This window comes from Protopterus annectens, chromosome 10.part0 (genome assembly GCF_019279795.1).
Source record: "Protopterus annectens isolate FY-2018-M chromosome 10.part0, PAN1.0, whole genome shotgun sequence".
Classification (NCBI taxonomy): domain Eukaryota; kingdom Metazoa; phylum Chordata; order Ceratodontiformes; family Protopteridae; genus Protopterus; species Protopterus annectens.
Genome location: NC_056744.1, coordinates 1105486677 through 1105511676, shown reverse-complemented (window position 1 = coordinate 1105511676; position 25000 = coordinate 1105486677). Strand labels below are relative to the sequence as shown.

Below are 25000 nucleotides of genomic sequence, written 5' to 3'. Positions count from 1 at the left end.
TGTCTGGTAAGCACACTGTAAACCACCTAACATTATATGCGTAGCTACGCAGCCTTGAGCTGGTCAAACATCCTGGCCAGACTGAAACATATGCAGAAGTATTAGGCACAGACAAACCCTGCACAAGTAGTAATGTTCAGAAATATAACAGCAGTACTCACATTTAGACCAAATCCTCTGGGCATTACACATAATATATTACTATTCGTCTCCATACAGCTGTTGCAATAGATTTCAAACAACACTTCCAGGCTGTATTCCTCACAAGTAAGGCAAAGGGACAATGCCCAAGTGGAGTACTCATTTATGCTCCACTATTGCCATGGTATTGGCTAAGGCAGTAGCAGCTCAGCTGATGTGCTTGTAATTAGCTACTTAGGAACACCAATTGGTTATCGGGATAGCACATGTTACTGATCTGTAACTATAAAAGTTTGCCTTGTCACAAAACACTGAAAGACAAACCGAAAACAAGTATTATACTAGTCAGTAACACTTCCAGTTACCAAGAAGGTATGTATAACACATAGTATGTCTGTGTATGTAGTACCTGTTCTGTAAGAATTACAGTGTAATCAATGCATGTAGTGGAAATAGCTATCCTGTAGCGATGTATTGGTGAGCAGTAGTAATGCTTGTAGTATTCTATGTGTGTACTGCTGTAGGTCACAAGGCAAACTCCTCATACACCACAAGGGATGATATCGGCTTGGAACTCACCAATTTGCTTCCAGCCACTGTCAGTGTCAGGTATGGTCCAACAAGTATATGCTATAACAGGGGATAGTATATGTCGATATATTTTAACAGTCGACATATATATGGGTGTATAAGTAAGATGAACATGTCAAAGGTGGGCTTACTGTGCAAATATGGTTTGCATTGTGGGATATTGTGCCAATAACTGTGTAATGTACAGTATTTTAGGCAGATCTGTATTCCATTCTACATAACATTTCTGTTATGTTATGCAAACTCTAGTTATGTCTATTGGCAATTGCAATACTCAATAACAGGATACACATCACTTGTATTCATCTGACAGTTTAGCAGCATGACAGCAAAGATAATTGGAAGAGCTAGGTAACTATCCATGCACATTACACATGTAATATCCACCTCTCTAGTACTGTTTGCAAGCAATAACAGCTGTGCATGTGTACATGTTATGCAAATGCGTAGTGACCCTTGTTACAGGGCTGGACCTCTCTAGTATCATTTGCAAGCAATAACAGCTGTGCATGTGTACATGTTATGCAAATGTGTAGTGACCCTGGTTATAGGACTGGGCCAAATGGCTATGTGCACACCTACAGAGAGTGGATATTGAGAGTAGAGACACACTGGTTGAACTACTAGGTTTATGCAGCCTAACCTCTCATCACCAACCTAACAGCCGCTTGCACATACTGTATGTAAGGTAGTGCACAGTACTGGTAATGAAACAGGTTGCATACCATCTTTAACTCCAGTGTAACATCTGCAGTAGGAGTGTAAGATGTAGGAGACTGATGCCCATGTGTAATAGCCACTTCATAGGTGATGGCTTACACTATCTGATTATATCCTGATCATGTTGATAGTGGCATCAGAGTCTATTGATACATGACTCTGTTTGGAGAGTGGGTGTCTGTGCCCAACAGAGCTCATGGTCCTGGTGGATATGTGAGTATATACCCAGAGAGGGAAACAGACCTGTAGACACTTGCATCATCTGTAATCAACTATTAGGATGTGATGTGCTCTTCAGAGGAGGATTGCTGCCAAAGGTAGCTACAATGTTTCCGTAATAGCCAGTGTTGCCACGTCCATAACACAAATATTTACATGTGAGCATCATTGTCTAAAACATCTTCATAAGCAATAAGTAAACGTGGCCATCCGGGGGAATGTAATTTGTATGCCATGTACACTGCCAAACCCACCTAACACCAAACCCCACACATTGTCTGGGATGCAGCTACAGGGGTAAGCTGGAAGGCAGTCCAGTCTACAGTCATAACTGGACTGGACAGTCATGAGGTGTAGGTTAACACATGCATCTCATCATCACAACCAACACATACCCTTACCAGAACACAGTAAGGACACCCCCACACACTACCAGAAATCACACACATTCACAGATGCTTTTAGGTATCTGGCCAAACAAGTGACCTCCCAAGCTGGAAGAGACAGACAACAAAATACACAAACTGTATGACATAGTTTGCATAATTGTGCCACACCTCAGAACACATGGCCGGAAACATGCTCAGCAGTACTCATTTGTGAATGTAAACTCTAGCACTATGTTACACACCAACCTATATGAGGGCATACATACTGTCAGATGCCTGTCTGCCATGATTAGCCACATACCCATACATGCAGACCACCTTTTGAACTATACACATGGTTCTGGTGTATTCCATGTTGTTGTGCAAGACCTGTGATGCAGTAGCCTGGACTGCATGGAAACACGTGTAGGAACTGTCAGGTCTTGTAGCCCATGCAGCTATGTCCCAAGGCCTGGGTAGCATTCTGCCATTGGCTAGAATGATACTGCAGTACAGGGACAAAAGGATTGTATTCCACAATTGTCTAGTGTAGTGGTGCAAGTCAAAGAGTATCCAGTATCTGTCTGCCTGGGATAACATGGTTGACAAACCATGATGCTTTGCCAGACAGGGGCTGCACCTGTCATCCCTGGGAATCTGGATACTGCCTAGGGCTCATGCTTTTCCTATAGTGCCTTCATCATGCACAGTTCAAGTGAAGGTCCACTGCTGTTACAGGGACAGACAAGCAATAAACTGTGGATCCCGCTACACAATGATACATGTCAGAAACACTATATGGACACACACATGTCAATCCCTAACATGGAGAACATATCTGTGCCGTGGCTGAGAAATGTTTCAATGCTCTGGAGAGCACACCTGCATGGCCGTGTTATAACACATACCTCACCTCTTGCCCATTATCCTTTATTGGAACACACTGGCCGCAGGTGTGTCCATATTCCTGAAGGATATGTACACCACCACGCTAGTTGCATTTACATAACTTCAGATGGATTATGCTGAGCAATTTCCTTTGTGCCAAAGGGGAATTCAGATTGCACCTTGCGACAGACCACCCACCATTCCACGGATTTCCCAACTGTCATAATGTGCTGTAATGGGGAAGATTAGGTTTGAGACAGAAAACCGTAATAATGGCTACTCTCAACTATTCCATTATGAACTGGGAAGACTCCTCATGTACCAACACCTGCGCTCAATGCATGTTGGATTCCATCAACCCCAATGACCTGGATCACAATAGTCACACATACAGGGCTAACAGTATGCTACATATAGTCAGTCTCCAACGCTAATGTTTTGCTTCCTAAAAACAAAGTGGTGACTGTCATAGGTGGGCATGCCTCAAAACCGAGGCGAAATCCTTCAAAGCCCCGTGGAAAATACAGCCCAGAACGCAGAATCCTTTATAAACGCATTCTATGAACACCTTCAGGAATGCATGGATCATGCAATCCCAAATAAAACCAAGACCCAATCCTCCAAAGGCAGACGTCCTGTCTGGTGGACCCCAGCCATAAACAAACTATACAATAGAAGGAGGAAGCTACTACATGACAGAGCAAAATCCCAAAAAGGGAAGGCATCTCTGATCAGTATTAGCAAAAAACTATGGGCACTCATAAAATCGTCTAAGGCCAGCTGCGAGAGAAAAATTGCACAGGACACTAAGGATAATCACAAGGCTTTCTTTAGTTATGTTAGGAACCTGGGTGGGAATTCCCAGATATGCTCAGAATTAGTCCAAAATGACAAAAATACACCGAGCCCACAGACATTGCCAACATCCTAGCTGACAGGTTCAGTGCAAACTTCTCCCCCTCCCTACCAAAGGGCAAATATCTATCCCAACAGAGTGCTGCCCCTGACATCTCAGATGCTCAGGTAAGAGCCCTCTCCAAAGCAAAAAACACAGCATCAATGGGACTAGATGGTGTCCCGGGCTGCGTCCTACATGAACTCCAAGAAGAGCTAAACCCAAACATAAAACTACTGTTCAATCTTAGCCTTACTACAGGATATGTACCCAAAGAGTGGCGTACAGCAACAGTGGTCCCTCTCCACAAAGGTGGTGCCTCAACAGATCCTGGAAACAATCGCCCCATAAGCCTGACTAGCTTGGTCTGCAAAGCTATGGAAAGGATCATCATGGACCTCATAAATAAAGATATTGGGGACCTACAGACACTGGATCCTACCCAGTTTGGCTTTGTTAAGGGCAGATCCTGCCTCTTAAACCTGGTCGATTTCTTTGAAACAGTCACAAAGGCCATTGATGAGGGGAAGGTGGTCCACACAGCCTACCTGGACCTCACAAAAGCCTTCGATACAATACCCCACTCGGGCATTATAGATAAGCTCACCAGCTTAAATATAAACCCCTATGTGACTAGATGGGTTGCAAACTGGCTCAAGGACAGAACCCACATGGTTAGAATTGCTGGAGCCATGTCAGACTCCAAACCAGTTACAAGTGGCGTCGCACAAGGCTCAGTCCTGGGACATCTCTTGTTCGGTATATATTTCTCGGCGGTACAGGCCAACACGGAAGGACTGTGGCTGACCAAGTTCGCAGATGACTGCAAACTGGGCGCCATAATCAACTCTCCAGCCGACATGAGCATCCTCCAAAAGGGCCTCATAGAAACAGACAACTGGTGCCAGAGCCATGGCCTCAAGCTAAACACCAAAAAGTGTATAATCATCCCCTTTGGCAAAAACAAAGTGCCCACAAATTACCACATAGGTGGTAATCCATTAAGTACAGAAGAAGCCATTAGGGACCTGGGGACCCAAGTTGATAGCAATCTCTCATTTGACAACCACGTGGCCAAAGTGGTTAGAAAAACATTTTATATAGCCCACCTAATCATGAAGGGATTCACATCTAGATCAGGGGAGGTCATCGTACCTCTTTACTCATCCCTCATCAGGCCCATAATTGAGTACAATGCCCCTTTTGGGATGTACCTTACCAGACACCTGCAGCAACTGGAAAGACCCCAAAAGTACCTCACCAAGAGGATCAAAGGGCTCAAATAGATGCCGTATGCTGCCCGGTTAAAGAAACTCCAGCTCTACTCAGTGGCATACCGCCTGCTCATAGGCGATCTGTGCCTGACGTATAAAGCCATGTCCAACTCGGAATTAATGGACATGCTGCACCTCAGAAAATCCAAATCCCATCGAGCCACGCTCGAGAGACTTGAACCTCAGCACTGAAATAAATAGGACATGCTGGAGGGACAGATTCATAACCCAGAGGCTCCCTTCACTCTGGAATAAAATCCCAGTCCAGGTTAGGCAGAGTCCCACATTGACTCTCTTCAAGAGGAATCTTGATGAGTGGATGGGAGATCATAGGTTTACCCCGGCTATCACTTCTGTGTCACTGTTAGACAGAGGCACAGTATACTAACCTCAAAAAAAGGCATAGCAAAATTAATTTAAAATGGGTGGCGAAAGCCAAACACACTCTGGCTAGGCTTATAAATGCCCTAGGGCAGATAGCCTAGTATGAACCTATGAACCTATGAACCTATGCTTTAAACTGTACCACAGAAGTTAGTAACTGTTGCAAGAGTGAACACACATGAATGTAGGTGATCCTTGGTCAGCCTCAGTAAGATGCAGATACACCATACAAAACCACACAAAGCTACTGTGAAACTAATCAGCCACATATCATGAGGTCAACCACAGAGCATTCTATAGCTGTGTCATTAATCATAATGGCAACGACAATACCTGCCGTGCTGCACAGCACTATGGCATAGGAAGTACTGCACCTACAGAAATAGCACCTGTTCATCAAGATAGGGTCTTGGAGAACCTACCCCCCCCCCAACAGGTACACATAGTTATATATCCATGTACACTACAGAGCCCCTGTAATGACAACTATGCAGGTATAGGCTGCACTATCTAAAGCCATACATACAGCTTTCATGGGACCTGTCAACATCTCAGGGTGTATTCTACACAAATGTAAGAACAATCAGCTCTCCACATACACATCATGTTCAGTCATAGCTCCATGTCAGGCTGTGTATACACTGAATGGTGCACAGCAACAGTTATCACACCCTTCAAAGGGGGAGACACCATTGATAATGGGAAATAGTGCACTACTATCCTGTTGAGTCTGGTCTGTAAGGCCATGAACCGTGATCAATGTATTTGATGTACTCAGTACAGATGTAGATGACAGTAAGGTTGATTCACACAGCATATCATGACCTTGCCAGATCATAGAACACCATCACCCATACTGTGTTCCAGCTACACTCAGTAAACTAGGTGTATATTCCTATGTCACAGGAGTATTTGGCAAATGGACTGCTGGCAGAACCAACACTACAGAAGGTGTCTGACTAATACACGCACATCAAACCAGTGCCAGCCACAGTAATACAGGGTTCATTCCTGGTACTCCCCCTCTTTGTTATCTATACCACACAGACTAACACAGAAGGCATATGCCTATTGATGTTTGCAAATGACTATGAACTAAGAGCAATAGTTGACTCAATGTGTGCTGCATTCCACATACAGAAGGGCCTTTGTGTATCAGATATGTGGTTTATGACATATGGCCACAATCTGACTGCTAAGTATTGCATTGTCATCCCCTATGTTAAAAAACGTGTACCCATGAACTACCACCTAGGCAGCAGTCAACATAATGGCAACTATTTGTGTATGGGATGCAGCTGGACAGTAGTTTTTCCTTTGATACTTACTTCACCACACTAGTCAGGTAGTCATATCTGGCACCACTAATCATGACAGGGTGCCATCCATGAATATAGAGATAATTGTTCAGCGATACTCAACACTCATGTGACCCATAATATATCACATATTTCCTTTAAGGGTTATTGCCCATGTGTAGATGGCCTACACTGCCCTTCCCAATCCCTAGCTCCACTATGTAGCATGCAGCCTACCTTGAATAAAGCTATGTCCAACCTGGAGATGTTGGACATGCTACACTTAACACATCCTGATCCCAAATAAACACATACTTCATGGACATCCACCTTTTTAGTACAAGGATCACAACATGCTGACAGATCTCTGTCCCATACACTTAACATATTCTTGCCATACTATGCATCTCTGTCCAGTGAAGCTGCACATCACCCCTCTCTGTGACATGGTGTGATGACCGCATGCCAAATATATCAGTAACCCTGTGGGATCAGTTCTATGGCACTGCTTAAACTTGTCACTGAAACTTACCTGTCTGTTGCCTACAGATAGGTAACCTGTCTGCCTAGGCTCATAAATGGCCCAGGGCATATAGCCTACTTGTTCTCTATGACCATACATGCTATAGTTGATATCCAACCCTGCAAATACCATCAGGCTAGCTATTGTCCCATGCGTTCCACATGTGCAACACAAGCAATACATGGCAGGATGCTACACAGCTGTACAGTGCCATGTAGATGTATATGGCAAAACACATACATGTAAAACATTCTGTGAGCAAGTCTGCAGGGTCACAGGTCACTTCCCTAAAGGCTATGTATGATTATAAATGTGACATATACACAGCTTTAAGGTTGATTGCATTAATGTGAACACATCCAGGCATGTGCTGATAGGTAAAGACACCAGTACAGGCAAACAGACATGCCCACATCAAGACAGCATCCACATGGAGTATGAGCAATGTCATCACATGATACACACATATATGGTGATAACATCACATCACCAGTAAGTGTCAAATGTGTGTGACTTAAACATGTCAGTGGTGTTAGTGTCATGTAGATTTGCAAAGACTTATTTGTGATCTTAATAAATGTGATACACATGTATGTTCAGATGTACTTCTGTACTTCTCTGTGAGTTACTGTGACCTGTCTCCATCATTATGTCTTCCAGGTATGCCAAATAGCAGGCTGCCAGCGTACACCTGCTTGAAGGATGAGGTCCTCAACCCATACCTCCTCGAGAACCATTCAACACTCTTCAGCCATGTGCCACAGGATGCACAGCAGCAGGATGCCCTGTGGGAGGAACTCCGCAGGAGGGTAAATGAGGTTGGCGGTCACAATCGTACCTATCAGCAGGTGCGCCGACACTGCACCGACCTCATAAGATGGGCAAAACAGCATGCTAATGCAATCATCAGAAAACAAGGTGCAACAGGTGGGGAGCCACTCACCCAGCCCCCACTCACATGTACCGAGGAGCTACTGACCAACCTGGGGATACCTGCAGACCTCCATCCACAAGCTTTAGCTGGTATTGTGGAGGTGGGTGTCTCTCAATCACCAAGCCTGGAGTTGCCTGGTATGTCAGTACTGCACATATAACACAACTATATTTAACACAGTTACATGTGTTACTGTACAATATGTAATGTCACGTCATATGCAAGGCATGTATGCACACATGCCACATACTATAGTCTGCTACTCTATGTATGCACAGATGTGCATACTCCATAGTATAGTGTATTGTACTGGTTTATGTGCTAACATGGACATTGCACCCTGTAGCTATCACACAAGGGTGTATAATGATCTTACTGCTGTGACACTCCTGTTTAGGTACTGCTGGCATTTTGCAGCGATAGCAGCCTGTGTCAGGTGAGATTGTTATTATTTACCAGGCTTGATAATGCACATATCATATTAATTGCATGCTATCTGCTATAACACACGTACACATAATCTATGGTGGTCCTGTTAATAGACACTGGTCAGACCTGCAATGCATTACAGTGGTTACCCATGTGAAACAATTGAAGACTGTATAAAACACCTACACTAAACCTTCCAAACTGTCATTGTCAGATGTGTGGACAACTGTGAATACAATGGTGGAGGTGTGTTTCACTGTAGGGACAGGTACTACATATCAGCATTACACACGTTGGGAATACAAACAGTACTGTACAGAGAGCATATGTGTGCACACACTCTAAATGTGTTGGAGCTGGAGTATGACCGGCCCACAGGATACACCCTTGTGGATTATACCCTTGCTATAAATGTCACACAATGTCATGTGCTATCTGACATGTCCATGACATGTAGTGCGCTGACTGCAACACTGCTCAACTATCCTGCTAAACATGATGTCTCACAGCCTATACATACCACCTTTTGTCTGCATAAACCTGTCCTCCGTGGAGCATATGACATCTATGGGTGTATGTCATATGGGATAACACTGACATGTGAAATAGATGGCCATCACAACCATTGGACAGAACATGTGTACACATGGCCATGGAGGATGGCCAGAGACATGAAGCAACGCACACAGTAGAAGTGATGTACATGTGTGTACACCCTGTTGTACATTTGCTCGACACAATACAACTATGGCCTTTTTGTAATGGTGATATTGCAGATGTGAAACACTAAACATCATACAGGCCTGTGCACAGCTTGTGTAGGCATAACATGAAACCACCACATAACATGTCTTGAACATCTTGAGTGTGTCATAACATGAAAGCATTCACCTATACAGTATCCAAATACATGTGTTGCACAACATACACATACAGCCACATTAGGCCACAGATACAGTACATTCACCTTGCTGGTGTCAGACATCACTGTCATGCCTGCTCCTCATGTGTGTGAGGTACACAGATGACATGTGGGACATAGAGTGCTGCTACGTTAGCCATGTGTGGGCATAGTTTCCAGGCATCAGTAATACTGTTGCAGATGTGCAAGGGTGTCATCCGTATACCCTTCTGTGACCTGTGTCATACATTCCACATTAGGGTTTAGTGTGTATACACCTGAGTGACATGGGTCACATTCCACATTAGATATGTATTGTATGTGAACACAGTCATGGCTATGAACTGTATCAGTAACTCACACTGTATAGCAATAGTGAAGCCACATAATGCCTTGCAATGGCTATGCACATCAGCTCAATGTGCAGTATGTCACTGCATATTTGCAGGGCGGACAGACAACATTGCATCAGCTGAAGGCCCATGTTAGTATAACACATCCCTGAATTGGGACACCATTACCTTACTGTAGATTGGAAAGGACACCATTGTGTTACACATGTATACATGTCATTCAACACGTCAGGAGAAGACATGTCATACTACATGTGATTGGCAAGGTCATGCACCACATGGTGTACTGTAAACCTGTGCTGGTCTGTGGCACCATTGCAAAGTAGGGACAGCCATGCCAAACATGTGTGTACAGCCACATGCACAATGTCTGTAGACTCAGCTCAGGGGTATGCGGAATAATGTTGAACAGACATGCACTGCTTTGGGGGAGATATGCAAGCTAGGTCTCAGGCAAACATATTATTCAGTCGACATACCCTTCTGCTCATGTCCTCACACATAGGGGCAGTGGCCAACACAAAGCATCAGTGGCAGATGTACAAAGGTCAGTGATGGTCTGTTAACATGTGGTGTATGTTGAACACAACATGGTAGTGTGGTGCAATGGTGCATAGTGCATGTATTGTGTTGCAGGTATGGGGCATAAGCTACTAACACAAATAGTGCAATACAGGTATGTATGCTAACCACCACTATAATTGTGTAAGTTGCATGCCATCTGCTATAATACATGCATGCTGCTGTGTGCAACTCAGGGATATATGATAACTACTACTATAATTGTCTAAGCTGAATACCATCCTCTGTATCACCTGCATGTTGCATGCCGTTGGGTGCCATAGCATGTGTCTGTGTGTGTCTGTGTGTGTCTTTGTGGTATAGCTTGTAATGTACAGTTCTTGTCTTTCCCTCTCAGGTGTTGATGTAGGTGCATAGCCCTCCTGCAGTCCACCTGATGTTAGTGTCCCCACAGACTCTAGCAGTGATGATGAAAGTGCGATTGAGGCACAAGCAGGGTTGTCAAGGGCTGAATATGTGCCATTGGTTGCCATTCCACCTGTACTCCCCTTATCCTCGCACACAGTTCCCCTGCCTACACATACCCCATCACCACTGGCCATAGAGGAAGGACAGTTGGCAGGTGGTAGCATGGAACAGGGAGGTGTGGAGACTATGGAAGGTGTGCCTACACACCATGATCCCAGTCAACTGACTGGGTGATGTCCCACACAGACATGTGCCCAGTGCTGCTCGTACGAGGACCACTGGCTAACATGCCCCTGCGAGACAAAACACATCAACTGGAGTCACCAGACTCATGTTTTGAGCCATAATGGAGGCACAGGAATGTGTTGAATGTCACAACAAAGAAGGTCTGAGACTTCAGAGGTCTACTGTCATTTCATTAACTGACAACATCCAAGCAATTGCAAATGCTCACCATCATCTTGCAGATATTTTGGATAGATAATTGGGTGACATGGTGGGAGTCCTTGACCATGGCATATCAAGCTTCGAACGTGGAATATCTGTGCTGAAACATCTGTTGTGGGTGAGGCATCGGGCACATGAACGTAGGTCAGCTACATCACCTGTTGAAGGTCTACATGAACATGCTACTGCACATGCCCACTCCCATAGTGGCAGCAGCAGCAGTGCAGCTGGTGCTATGCAGTCCACACCAGGACACAGCAGGCTACATGCACATGGTCATGGATGGTGCCAACAGGGACATGATTGCAGTGGACATGTGTCATCAGACAGTACCCAATCTGGATCTCTGCCTGGTAGTGCCCGTGCAACCCCTGGCAGGCGCAGGTCACATGGCCAGGGCTGGACACCATGAACTGTGAAACCTGCCTTGTATAGTCTGTAGCTGTTAATAATACCCCTGTGTAGGCCAGACGCATGCCAGACCTGTGTGCATACACACACACACACACACACCAGAAGCAAATATAGGGCACCTCAACACACACACACACACATGCATAACATCCACACACGCCCAATGATATCACAGGCCCTAACACACACATGATGTCATCCAATGGTACAGCCTAGGCCTCTGGCAAACATTATCACCCTGTGCATATGATGATGTCTGTGCCGCATCCCTGTCATCCACACCATCGGTGCAGGGACATGCTCATATGGTCTGATGCACAGGGTGAACATACTAGGTAGATAATTGTAGATTAATATTGTTGAGTAGTGCTGATAGGCAGCAGATATACCATGTATTACAGTGTTAGAATGCATTTTGTACTTTTGACAGTATGTACCATGTGTAACAACATGTTGATCTTGATGTTCTGCCTTCCTCTTTCAGGTGTAGTTGCACATGCCGGGGGATGTCAGTGTTTGCGGTTAGTGTCCCATATGTATACATTGACTACTCACAGGTCTGTATAACAATACCTGCATGCACTTTGTAGTTTCCACATCACAGTTATACTCTCCCATGTTTCAATTATGTTTACTGTTCTAATAATCCAAGAGCATGGTAGCTGTGTAGTAAGCTACTGTGTTCAGAGCCATCACATCCATAGTGGGTGACATCACACGTATAGTTACCTGGAGTGGGGAGGAGGTAAAAGAGTGGTATAGCAGATGACAAGAGTAAAGGCCAGTGGAAATAGTGGCTTCTCAATGGGAAGCAGTAATACCCGCTGCCATGACAGGATGCAAACACAGACATACCCACACACTCAAGGATTCACAGACACAGTAACACACACACACACACACACACACACACACACACACACACACACACACACACACACACACACACACTGGCCAGTGTTCAGATGAGAACCACTGCCTATGTGCAAATCATCATTATAGTATTACACAATTACAAGATGTGCCACAGAGATTGAACATGTACAGGTAGTCGGAATGGCCTATGATCAAGGACATCAACGGGGATACTACAATGCAGTGAGTGTATGTGGGGTGGAGGGGTTCATCAGTAGGCTATGTAACAACAAGTCACACCCCAGGGTGTACATGTTAACAGGTGGTTAGAATGCCCGTCTAAGATTGTTGATATCAACAGGGACACTATATTGCATTGAGTGGATGGGGGAGGGGGCATTAACACTTCACTATGGTAAAATACAGCCTCATTCCAGGAACCGGGCAGCCATACATATGGACAGCCACACACACACACACACACACACACACACACACACACACACACACACACACACACACACACATACACACACACTGTGGCATTCACAAAGATATGCACCTATGTCACACACATTCAGACACTTGACATGTGTGAGTTTCAACCACCTGCCTATGCCTTTCTTTCTATACTTAATTCTGTACTGATGTCAACAACAGTGTTCAGGAGAATGAAAAACATGTGGGATGTATTCCCCACCATACGTGACATATATGGACACACACACACACACACACCCACACATGCTGGTACTGTGAATCAAACACCTGCCCATCTCATGATAGGTATTACAGAAGTACAGCACTATCACATTCGCTACAAAGTGTACTGACTCTTTCCTTTGCCAACTGTGCTGATATATGCACAATGTATGCACAGGGGAGGTATTACTGTTACAGGTGTCACGAGGTTTGCCTTCAGTGTCACCCTTACTGCATTTTACATTGTCTGTCTTCCACTTCAATTAACAAAACCAGACCTTAGTAGTTACATTGCTTATTGTAGGAATGGTTGTAACACACCAGTGAGCTGTTCTCAGTAATCATTCATCTGCAAAGTAGTCCCACCACTTAGTAGTCATGTCCAAACATCTGTCCATATCTCATGTACAGCTTACTGTACTTTGAGCATATCACCATATACAGCTGGCGATGTGGAGGCTGTATTGCAACAGCATGATGTACTAAGACAACAGTCACCTTCAAACATCAGACACTGCACATGCATGGAATCTAAACAAACTTCAAATGTACACATATGCGGTCTACATCAGCAAGTGGACTAGCAGGTCAAGAGGATACATTCCACACCTTCCCCATGCCATGTGTGAAACATAGCCGAGCATTACATCATAATGGATGTTATAGTCATGCACTGGTAGGACACAGCCACCTTCACCGAGTAGCATGTACTGGCTATTGTGGTACTAAGGCTAATGTCCAGACAGCACACAGCATGCATGGCTTGCAGTTGTTGACATGGGATATATGTAGGAGCTGTGGGCACACATGGCTGTACATGTCATGAATATATCACCTGTGACTATTCAGGAACATACAGAGCAGAGCTGGATTTCTCTGAGTCTGTCAATACAGGCCTTGTGTAGGTCCTATGATCCTGTTATTTGGGTATGTTTGTAGGCATTGCATTAGGTGGACATGTCCAATGACATACATGCCACATGGGTTGTTGTATGATATGATAGGTGTCATGGGTGACTAGTAGAAAGGAAATATTACCTTTGTTAACATTGATATCAAATCTTATGTACTGTTAGCATGCTATCTGCCATGTGCATGTGTGTAATGACTGTAGCCACCTGTATGTAGAAAGGATAACGGAAGCTATGGTAATGTAATTTATGCTGTATGAGTGTGGGATGTACATATCCAGGGCAGGTACAGTTAGGTCATATCCAACCATGAGGGTGTTGTTTACTGGTGTACAGCAACAGTTGACTGTGTTAATGCTGACAACATCCAAGGGACCCTGGTATATGTACAACTGAGCTAGTTACAAACAGTGGTATTATTGCATTGCATATCACATTATGCAGCTGTGTCTGTACATGAGTACTTGGCACAGTTGATGTAGGCCTAGGTACAGTACACCAATTGAAGTTGATCTGGTTGTCTACCATACTATGTCATACCACATATGGATGTGTGTTGGTAGTCTGGGGACAAGGTGGTGGATGTATATGAGGATACAACCTAGAAGGCAGCGTTTGCCACTGCCACCTGTATTTGACTCATCTGTGATGAGTTATGTTGGAATAGTGGTCTTTACATGTGAGTAGCCTTTATGAATATGTGGACACCACCGCCTGGAATGGTCCATACCAGTGTTATGGCCCACATGTCTGGATCTGAGTCATATGGTGGTAGTGCAATTGTGCACTACAGAGCCTTCAGCCAGGTGTTTCTCACTTCGCAGATGTCATTTTTCCCCATTGTAGGTTCTACATTGGGCAAATGGATTACAAAAGCCAGACATGTAGCACTGGTTAGCATAAGCATCCAATGCAATTATCTTGTAGGTGTCAGGGTGTTACGTCTGTGTGTAGGACATTTGCCTTGGAATGCGACTATATGGGTAAATACGACCTAGGTATTATCCACACTCACTTGAAACATGGATGCATGTGCTCTGTATCGAAGGCTTGTCGTTCAGTCATGACAGCCTGGAATCACAGACTTGACAACCTCATAATAACAGCAGGACATTGGCTCATTGTTTTGGTCTAGCAGTTGCTACTCATACCATGAATCACTGCGAGTGGCAGTAATGTGCTTGGTAGCAAATGCCACATGTAAGGTGACGGACAGCAGCAGACATTGTATATATAACCAATGTGAGATATACTTAGTGTAGCAGTCCTGCTAATAATGACAACTACTATCACAGCCGGGAGAGGTCATCTTGACACCTGCACCTCAGTACCATTACACAATGTGGCTCACACATTATGCTTGCACAAGCCACTGTTCCAAGTATAATTCCACTGTCCACAACCTGCTATCAATGTATGCCTTTCAGGGCAGCAAGGTGTGTGACACATGCTGTAGGTAGCATCCACCTGTGTGTCCCAGTTAACCTATTGTCTGTCACATCCACACATGCATGATTGTGTATACTTAACATATATATGTCAGTACTTCATGTACATGTATGCATGTGTATCACACAGCACAGACACAGTTATATCATTTACGTGCCGCATACAGGTATCTGGTACTAAACCAGTATGATGTGCATATATACTGACAGGTAAGATGTACATAGCTGTAGACCTGTGTGTTTACAATAGGAGTCCATTACAATGTGTTCTGAACATGTAAGTGTATGAACATGCACACTGTGGCCTTCTGTGGTTAGAATCAGAGTGCATCTCAAACAGCCCTGTGCTACTAAGTGTATGAGCGTACCCACTGCCACTTTGTGTAATTTGAGTCAGTGCATCCAAATAAGCCCTTTGTTACTAAGTGTATGAGCATGCCCAGTATAACATTGTGTAGTTGTAGTCATAGTGCATCCCAAACGGCCACGTGCTACTAAGTGTATGAGCATGCCCACTGTCACCTTGTGTAATTGGAGTCAATGCATCCAAACAAGTTCTGTGATTCTATGTGTATGAGCATGAGCACTGTAACCCTGTATAGTGATAGTAGTTGTCCATTCCACAGATGGGCATACTCCAGTTCAGGTTCCTGTTGTGCTACAATTATACCTCTCAGGCCTACCTATGTACTACCTGCAGATGATGTGTCTTGTTTGTGCATACAGGTTGTAATAGACACCTACTTTAAACACATAGGTTTACAGCTATGTACATTGTGACTGTCAGTATCACTGATGCTGTCCTCAATATTAGAAGGGAATTCTGACTGCCTTGGAATGTGTAATCTCTGTGGCAGGTCTCATAACTGTGTAGTACTGTAATAGTGATCTGTAGATAGGCAGGAGTTTTCATCCCACCACAGGCAACTGTGTGTGTGTGTGTGTGTGTGTGTGTGTGTGTGTGTGTGTGTGTGTGTGTGTGCCAGCAAATGGATGAGTGTGTGTGTGTGTGTGTGTCAGCAAATGGTTGCTTGTGGGTGTATTTGTGTCTGCATCCTGTCATGATAGTGGGTTTTGCTGAATTCCAAAGAGATACCACTTTTTTCACTGGCCTTTATTCTTGTGAACTGCTAACCCCCCTCCACCCTCCCCAATGCAAGTAATCAATCCTGTGATGTCATTCAACTCAGAAGTGGAATCAGAGTAAGTGTAATTGTATGTGTTCTGTGGCACACACCCCAAATCCATACCACTGTACTAGTTACCTTTATATAGGCAAGACGTGTATGCACAATACTGGTAAGTGTGTGCATGTTTGTGTGTGTGACTACATGTGTAATGTCTTTTAACATCCTACACATCATGGTAGCCATCTGTGGTGACTGGTGTCTACAAAGTATTCCATAGTTAGGAATGGTAAAGAATACACAGTCAAGAACGACTACAGTTGGGTATGTTATTTTCCTGTGCCACTGTCGAGCAGTGACACAGAAGTGGTTGCTGGGTTGCAAGTCCATACCCATCATTCCCCCACCCAAACTCCACAATACCCAGGGTAGATTACATTAGCCATCATTCCCCACCCCAAACTCCACATACGCAACAACCATCCCTTCTCTGGTGAACTGATTAAGATTTGAATGTTATAAAATAAGAGATGCCTCTGTTTTGTGTACACGTCAGTTCCTTTGGAACCTTTCTGTGTCACAAAGGGTGTTCAGCCATGTGTGTGTGTGTGTGTGTGTGTGTGTGTGTGTATATATATATATATATATATATATATATATATATATATATATATATGGCTATAGCTGTGTCTGTGTATATGCATTTATGTATGTATATACATACATATATATATATATATATATATATATATATATATATATATATATTTGTGTACACATCTCGTATATGCATATATATATATATATATATATATATATATATATATATATATATATATATATATAGTTCCCAAACAGCATGGATGCACGGAACCAAAATAAGGTGCACGGACCTCAGTAGATAATCCACAAACAAATCCAGCACTCACGATGAATAAAAATCCACAATCAGCAGAGTGTTAAACTATTTATTGGCAAAACTGCCCATAAATACACAGACCGGTGGCCGGTTTCGCTCGCAGCGTCTTCAGTGTGTGAATACCAACTGTCAAGGACCCGGATTATATACGTGAACTGCTCTAACCGTCACGTATTAAGTGCAGTTCACGTATATAATCCGGGTCCTTGACAGTTGGTATTCACACACTGAAGATGCTGCGAGCGAAACTGGCCACCGGTCTGTGTATTTATGGGCAGTTTTGCCAATAAATAGTTTAACACTCTGCTGATTGTGGATTTTTATTCATCGTGAGTGCTGGATTTGTTTGTGGATTATATATATATATATATATATATATATATATATATATATATATATATATATGTAGTTATGACAGTTGTACAGATGTAGACTTGTCTTTGTTGTTTCACAGAGTACAGTACATTCAAGGGTACTGTACCTAGGTACACAAAGTGACTGTCCCATTTGTTTTCAGTACTGTGGAATACCTGTAGTAAGATGTGCATTATAAAATCCATAAAACATGTATACAACCTAGATGTCATAGTGGTAGGTCCAGTGACCTCAGTGTGCATGGTCCAGGGTTCAAGACCTACAAGTCTTGTTGATGCTGTCAATTAGGGCTGAATAAGGTAGTTGTAAGCGGGTGTAGCTGTGTTTTCGTGACAGTAAGCAGCAGGTTCACATAGTTAGCAGACCTGTATAACTTGCAGTACACTTGAAATGCCCTTCTTTGGCAATCCTGCTGATGTCACCCACCTATGAATACACCTCTGCAACTACTGTAACCCAGTAATCTCCATGGCACATTGTGTAACTGTGTAATGCTGTAGTGTGATAAACTAGTTTGATAGATGTTCTAATCCAAGACAGGCCATCAGTGTGTGCGTCTGTCTGAGAAAGAAACAATGATTTTTAGAGTATGCAGACTCTTTGCAATTCACATAACTCACCTTTGGCAATCCTGCTGATGTCACCTACCTAAAATACACCTCTGGGAGTGCTGTAACCCAGTAATCTCTGTAGTGCATGCTGTAACTGCATAATGCTGTAGTGTGATAAACTAGTTAGGTAGGGGTTCTCTTCCAAGACAGGCCAACTGTGGGTGGCTGTCTGCCTGAGAAAGAAACAATGTTTTTTAGAGCATGCACACTCTTTACAATTCACATACTCACCTTTGGCAATCCTGCTGATGTCACCCACCTAGAAATATACCTCTAGGACTGCTGCAATCCAGTAATCTCCATAGTGCATGCTGTAACTGCGTAATTCTGTAGTGTGATAAACTAGTTAAGTAGGGGTTCTATTCCAAGACATGGCAGGTGTGCGCATGTGTTTGACAGTCAGAGCCTATGTGGAGGTGACTGTGAGTGTCTAACCACTGGCCGTGTTATGAGCAGTTTTTGTAGTTTTCTTATATGGTATCCATGTTATATGTCACAGTGTCCACCTCACGAGGAGTACAGATGTCAATCAGCTAAAGGACTGTGTTGGCAAGACATATCCCTACATCTGGCAAAAGGCCTGGTGAACAAAGTATTCAACCCTACTATTACCCGGAATACATTCTGAACCCATGTATCATACACAAACACACTTGTCTAGAATATCCTGCTATGTTGCTAGTACCCTGCACATTGATGACAGATAGTAGGCATGGTGTGTTTGCAGTGGGCTGCTGCAACATATGTGGTGCCATCAAATGTGATCCACAAAGGCCATACAATGCCTTACAAACATGCACTGTATGGACATATATTACTGACACCAGGGAATACCTGTATCATGCTATCAATGCAGGTGCAGGGTCAACCTGCTGTCTATTAGCAGGTCCTGCCACACCAGGCCAGTATTGGCATATCTGATGATAACAGTTTGTGTACACATGTGCCAGCCAAACCAGGTACACTTGTACATGTAACTGTACATTATTGTGGGATATGCACATCCCAGGCAATGTCCATATCAAGGACTATCACCAGGGTGACAGGACATTTCATACAATACCCATCTGTTTGGGACATTTCAGACACTACACCCCTGAACCACACTGCACACTATTGTCAGGTGGTGTGATGCCAAGGATTACCCCTCACCCAGCCTTATACAGCCATCTTGCACAGCCAACCACTACACACCCATGAAGCAATGCCCACATGCATGTCAGTACTGGCACCTTGTGTCTGCATGTGGGGTATGATGCTCCCAACCACAGTCACACCTAGTATAACTCCCTTTGGCATACCGACTGATGTCAGATATGTTTACATGCCCTAGCCCATAGAACCTCAGGATATACCCTGTGGTGCATGTAGTACCTGTGCATTACTGCAGTGTGGCAAACTAAGTAGTTAGAAAGTATATTTGTGAGCCTAGCAAAGTGTGGCAATGTGTCTGAGTCGCTTAGAGAGTGTGGTTGTGTTGACAATGACATCCTTTCATGTGGACAGCCATGTGTGCTACACCTAATGTATGTCAACTATATCTCTGTTGCAGATGTCGCTCACCAGCACACATATATGTTCTTACAGCACCCCAACATGTCAGCTATGTGGCACATGGAGTAACTGCATGCACTTGTAATAGTAATGGCTAGTCAGTCAGGGGTTTATACCCCTGTACTGGTAGGTGTGTGACAGACGATGCTTAGGTTTTAGTCTCCAAGCCCTTTTCTGATGTACTTTGCCTCTGTCTGTCCCTCCCACACACTCTCTGGTGGATGTGTAGTTGTACACCTGCTCAACAGCAGCTTGTGTTTTGTAAGTGATGGTCATGATCAGGTGACGGCCTCTGCACCTATTGCAGTCCTCCTCTAGCTGATTGCATGTGGAACAGCTGTGGTGACATTCCCATAGCCAATCGCAAGGAAACACAGTACAATATCTAGGAACATCATGTTGGTGTTTGCCCATCACAATCGCTGTGAGTGGAACCTGGATCTGGTGTTTGGTAAACAGCATCACAGATGATATCTGGATATTCCTCAAACAACATGCACAGTGGAAAATAGCCTAAAGACAGGAGGGTGATGTGCCAGACATGACTACAGCATGTAAGTGTAACTATGCTTCATGGAGACTACTGCCAGTTTAACAAGTTGTGTGTGGCAATGGCTATTCTGCATGTTTTAAAACTGACACGAGAGTGCTCTGTTTATGAGGGAACCCCCATCTGTAGGGCCATCTGTGGACTTGTCAGTCTGTGGAACCATTTGTTTCTTGTGTTACTCACTGAACACACATCTGTGAACTGCAGAAGCATAATGTGAGGATTGCAGTCAGCACATGGTGATAGTGATGAGAGTTACTGCCATTGCATCCCTGATTGGACATATGTCACATCAAACAGTGGTATGGCAGTCACTGTTTGAGGTACTCACAGTGACATGCCAATAATGGGCCACTGTTCATAGCTGCAGTCACAAGTCTTCTACACTTTGTACAGATGTCATGCAGTATATATGCATGGGTTGTGCTCCCTCTCCAAATGTATGCCATCTGTTGTGTTGGGTTGATGGTCATATCTATGCATGCTGTTATAAGTAATCCTGAATGCTGTTGATTATTACTAAGCCATATCTGTGTTAAAACTGCAACACCATAGGCTGTATGGGATTGGAGGTCCTGATGGAACCTCCTGTCCCACTTCAGCTGGCCATGGCACCGGGCACCAGCACATCTGGGGCCCAGCCTTGGACCTCCTCCTCTGTTGGATCTGCACCACCTTCTGGTAGAACTGCCACTGAGGATGGGGCTTGTTCCCCTGGAAGCAGGTCCAGACAGGAACTTGTCCGCTGTCGTATAGTCCCGGATGTGGTGCATAGGGGCTCAATAAGTGGTTTTGAGGCCAGATATGCCAGCTCGAAGGCAGAGTGTCACATTTAGAGGGTGAGCCTGCCCCTCCTAGACAGCCCCCAGCACAGCCACTTTTGCGTCTGTTTTGGTGCAGTGGTGGCTGCCCATGAATGGGGATCTCCGTCCCACTGTTTCTATCTGCGGGCTCATGGGCTTCTGACTGCCGAACACCCCTCCCTGTCTAAGGTGTATCCCCCTACATGTGTCATATACTGACCCTGTATGCTGTCTTGTCTGTCATCCTACCCAACCTATCCTCCACGAGCATACCTACTCTCCTTCCCCCACATCCCACTCTCACACTATGGAAACAAAAGGCCAATCTGTTCCTAGAACAACATTTGCCCCATACATAGCTGTCCATTTCACACACATGTCCACTGGACACATGTAACCTTTTTAATTTGCATCACAACATACTCCAGTTGTCCTCACCCCTGTCTCTCAGGCACATGATCCTGGTATGCACATGACTCCTAAAGGTTCCAGGTACACATGATGCAGATGACCCCATTGTACACATGCCACTACCAGTCCCTCTATGGTTATCCCATTTACCTTTTTCATGATGATGATGTCACACACAGCACCTTGCAAGAGTATTGTTCTCACATAATGATTGGACAGGAACTGTTGTGTTAATGTAAATAAAATGCTCAGAGTGATGTATTTGGCCAATGTACAAATGTTTGCGTGTATGAATGACACATGTAAGTCTGAGGGAGTCTTGATATTACATAGGACAACACCACTACATAATACAGGCATTGCTGGTGTTTTCCTTTTCATTTCTTTGTAATGCTTTGTTGTCATCTGGGATGTTCTTGATATATCTATATATATATGTATGTATCTATATCTGGACATAAACACACACACACATACATCTACATGGTGGAATACATTTCCTATACTGTTGAATGACTGTGCTAGATGATATGTTTGTGATAACATCCAATGTTTGGATATCTGCCATGGCTTAGTGGTAAATCATACTGGCTGTGGTGTGCAGGGTCCTGATTTTGAGCCTTGCAGAGGCTGTTTATTTTGTTGCTGGGCAGAACAAGGCCGTTGGATACAGAGTGATTAAGGCACTTTAAAGCAGTTGTGAGCAGGTGTGAGTGAGTTTGCATGGAGCTAAGTAATGCTAATCTCCTGTTACAGTTTCTTGCACTCAGTTAGCCTCTACATTGCTTCACCAGTGAGATACTCGCATACCAGTGGCCAAATAGGTTTACACCTGCTTGATCCTGCACTTGCAAATGCACTGCATTTGGTGTTTGCATCTGACACTCACACCCCAGGTGGGAGTGAGGACTACGATATTATCTTGTGATGCCTATTACATCAGATTACATGCCTACAGTATCAGGAATGGCTGCCCATTGGGTGTAAGCATGCTGTTCGACTGTACGGAATCCGCGGCCTGTCCAGAGTTTGATTCATACTATTGGTGTGTTCCTCTTACAATCTGCACTTGTCTGGCTAATACATGGGAACTGACACCATTCAATACAAACAAGCAATTGTGTTTTGGAACCCACATTCTTCGGCTGAGTCATGCTACTGCATACCTATTATTCTATCATCTTTCTAAGGTTGTAAGTGGAATATGTGCTTTCTGTCCCTATCAGACCTCTCAAACAATTGGGGACAAATATCAACTGAATCAGGGACAAGTCATGACAGCATTAGGTTCATAGGTTCATAGGTTCATAGGTTTATACTAGGCTATCTGCCCTAAGGCATTTATAAGCCTAGCCCAAATTTTTGTGGCTTACGCCACCCCTTATATGAAAAAATACTGTGCCCATTAGTTTGTTGTGCCTCTGTCCAGCAGTGACACAGAGATGATTCCCGGGGTAAACCTACGATCTCCCATCCACAGGTCTAGATTTCTCTTGAACAGAGTCAGCGAGGTGCTCTGCCTCACATGGACCGGGATTTTATTCCACAGCATAGGGAGTCTCTGAGTGATAAATCTATCCCTCCAGCACATCCTATTTATATCCGTGCTAAGGTTTAAGTCGCTTGCTCTAGTGGTTTTGGTGGATTTGGATTTTTGAGGTGGAGCATGTCCATTAATTCTGGGTTGGACATGGCCTTGTATGTCAGGCACATGTCACCTCTGAGCAGACGGTATGCGACTGAATAGAGCTGGAGTTTCTTCAATCTGGCAGCATATGACAGATTTTGGAGTCCCTTTATCCTTTTGGTGAGGAACTTTTGGGGTCTCTCCAATTGCTGCAGATGTCGGGTGAGATACATCCCGAATGGGGCATTGTACTCGATCATTGGTCTGATAAGTGAAGAGTACAGGGAACAATGACCTCACTAGATCTGGATGTGAATCCTTCATGATCAGGTGGGCAATGTAGAAGGTCTTTCTAACCACTTTAGCAACGTGAGTGTCAAAAGAAAGGCCACTGTCAACCTGGGTCCCCAGGTCCCTGATAACCTCTTCTGTGCTTAGTGGATTGCCACCTATATGGTAGCTTGGGGTTACCTTGTTTTTCCCGAAGGTATGACTATACATTTTTGGCGTTTAACTTCAGGCCATGGCTCTGGCACCAGCTATCTGTTTCCGTGAGTCCCTTCTGAAGGATATCCGTGTCCGATGCACTTTCCACTATGGCGCCCAGTTTGCAGTCGTCTGCAAACTTTGTCAGCCAAAGTCCTCCCATGTTGGCCTGTACTTCTGAGAAGTAGATGCCAAACAATAGCGGGCCAAGGGCCGTGCCCTGTGGGACACCATTTGTGCAGGGCTTGATGTCTGACACAGCGCCAGCAACTCTAACCCTGTGGTTTCTGTCCTTAAGCCAGTTTGCAACCCATCTTGTGACATATGGGTTTACATTTAAGCTGGTAAGTTTTTCTACAATACCCGAGTGGGGTATTGTGTCGAAAGCCTTTGCAAGGTCAAGGTAGGCTGTATGGACTGCCTTTCCCTCATCAATGGCCTTGGTGACTGTTTCGAAGAAGTCGACCAAGTTCAAAAGGCATGATCTTCCCTTGACAAAGCCAAACTGGGTCGGGTCCAATGTCTGCAAGTCCCCTATATCTTTGTTTATGAGCTCCATTATGATCCTCTCCATAGCTTTGCAGACTAGACTTGTTAAGCTTATGGGGCGGTAATTACCAGGGTCCGTAGAGGCGCCGCCTTTGTGGAGTGGGACCACAGTTGCCGTTTGTGGAGTGGGACCACAGTTGCCGTACGCCACTCCTTGGGAACGTATCCTGTGGTAAGGCTGAGATTAAACAGCTGCCTTATGTGCGGGTTTAATTCCTCATTTAGCTCGTGTAGCACACAGCCGGGGACACCATCCGGTCCCATTGATGCTGTGTTTTTAGCTTTAGAGAGAGCAGCTTTCAC

General features: G+C 44.3%; 1 protein-coding gene across 1 annotated transcript in view; it reads left to right on the top strand.

Annotated features, from left to right (window-relative positions):
• Positions 1-25000, top strand: part of TMEM275 (transmembrane protein 275) — a 712265-nt gene that overhangs the window by 129202 nt on the left and 558063 nt on the right. The window lies entirely within an intron of this gene.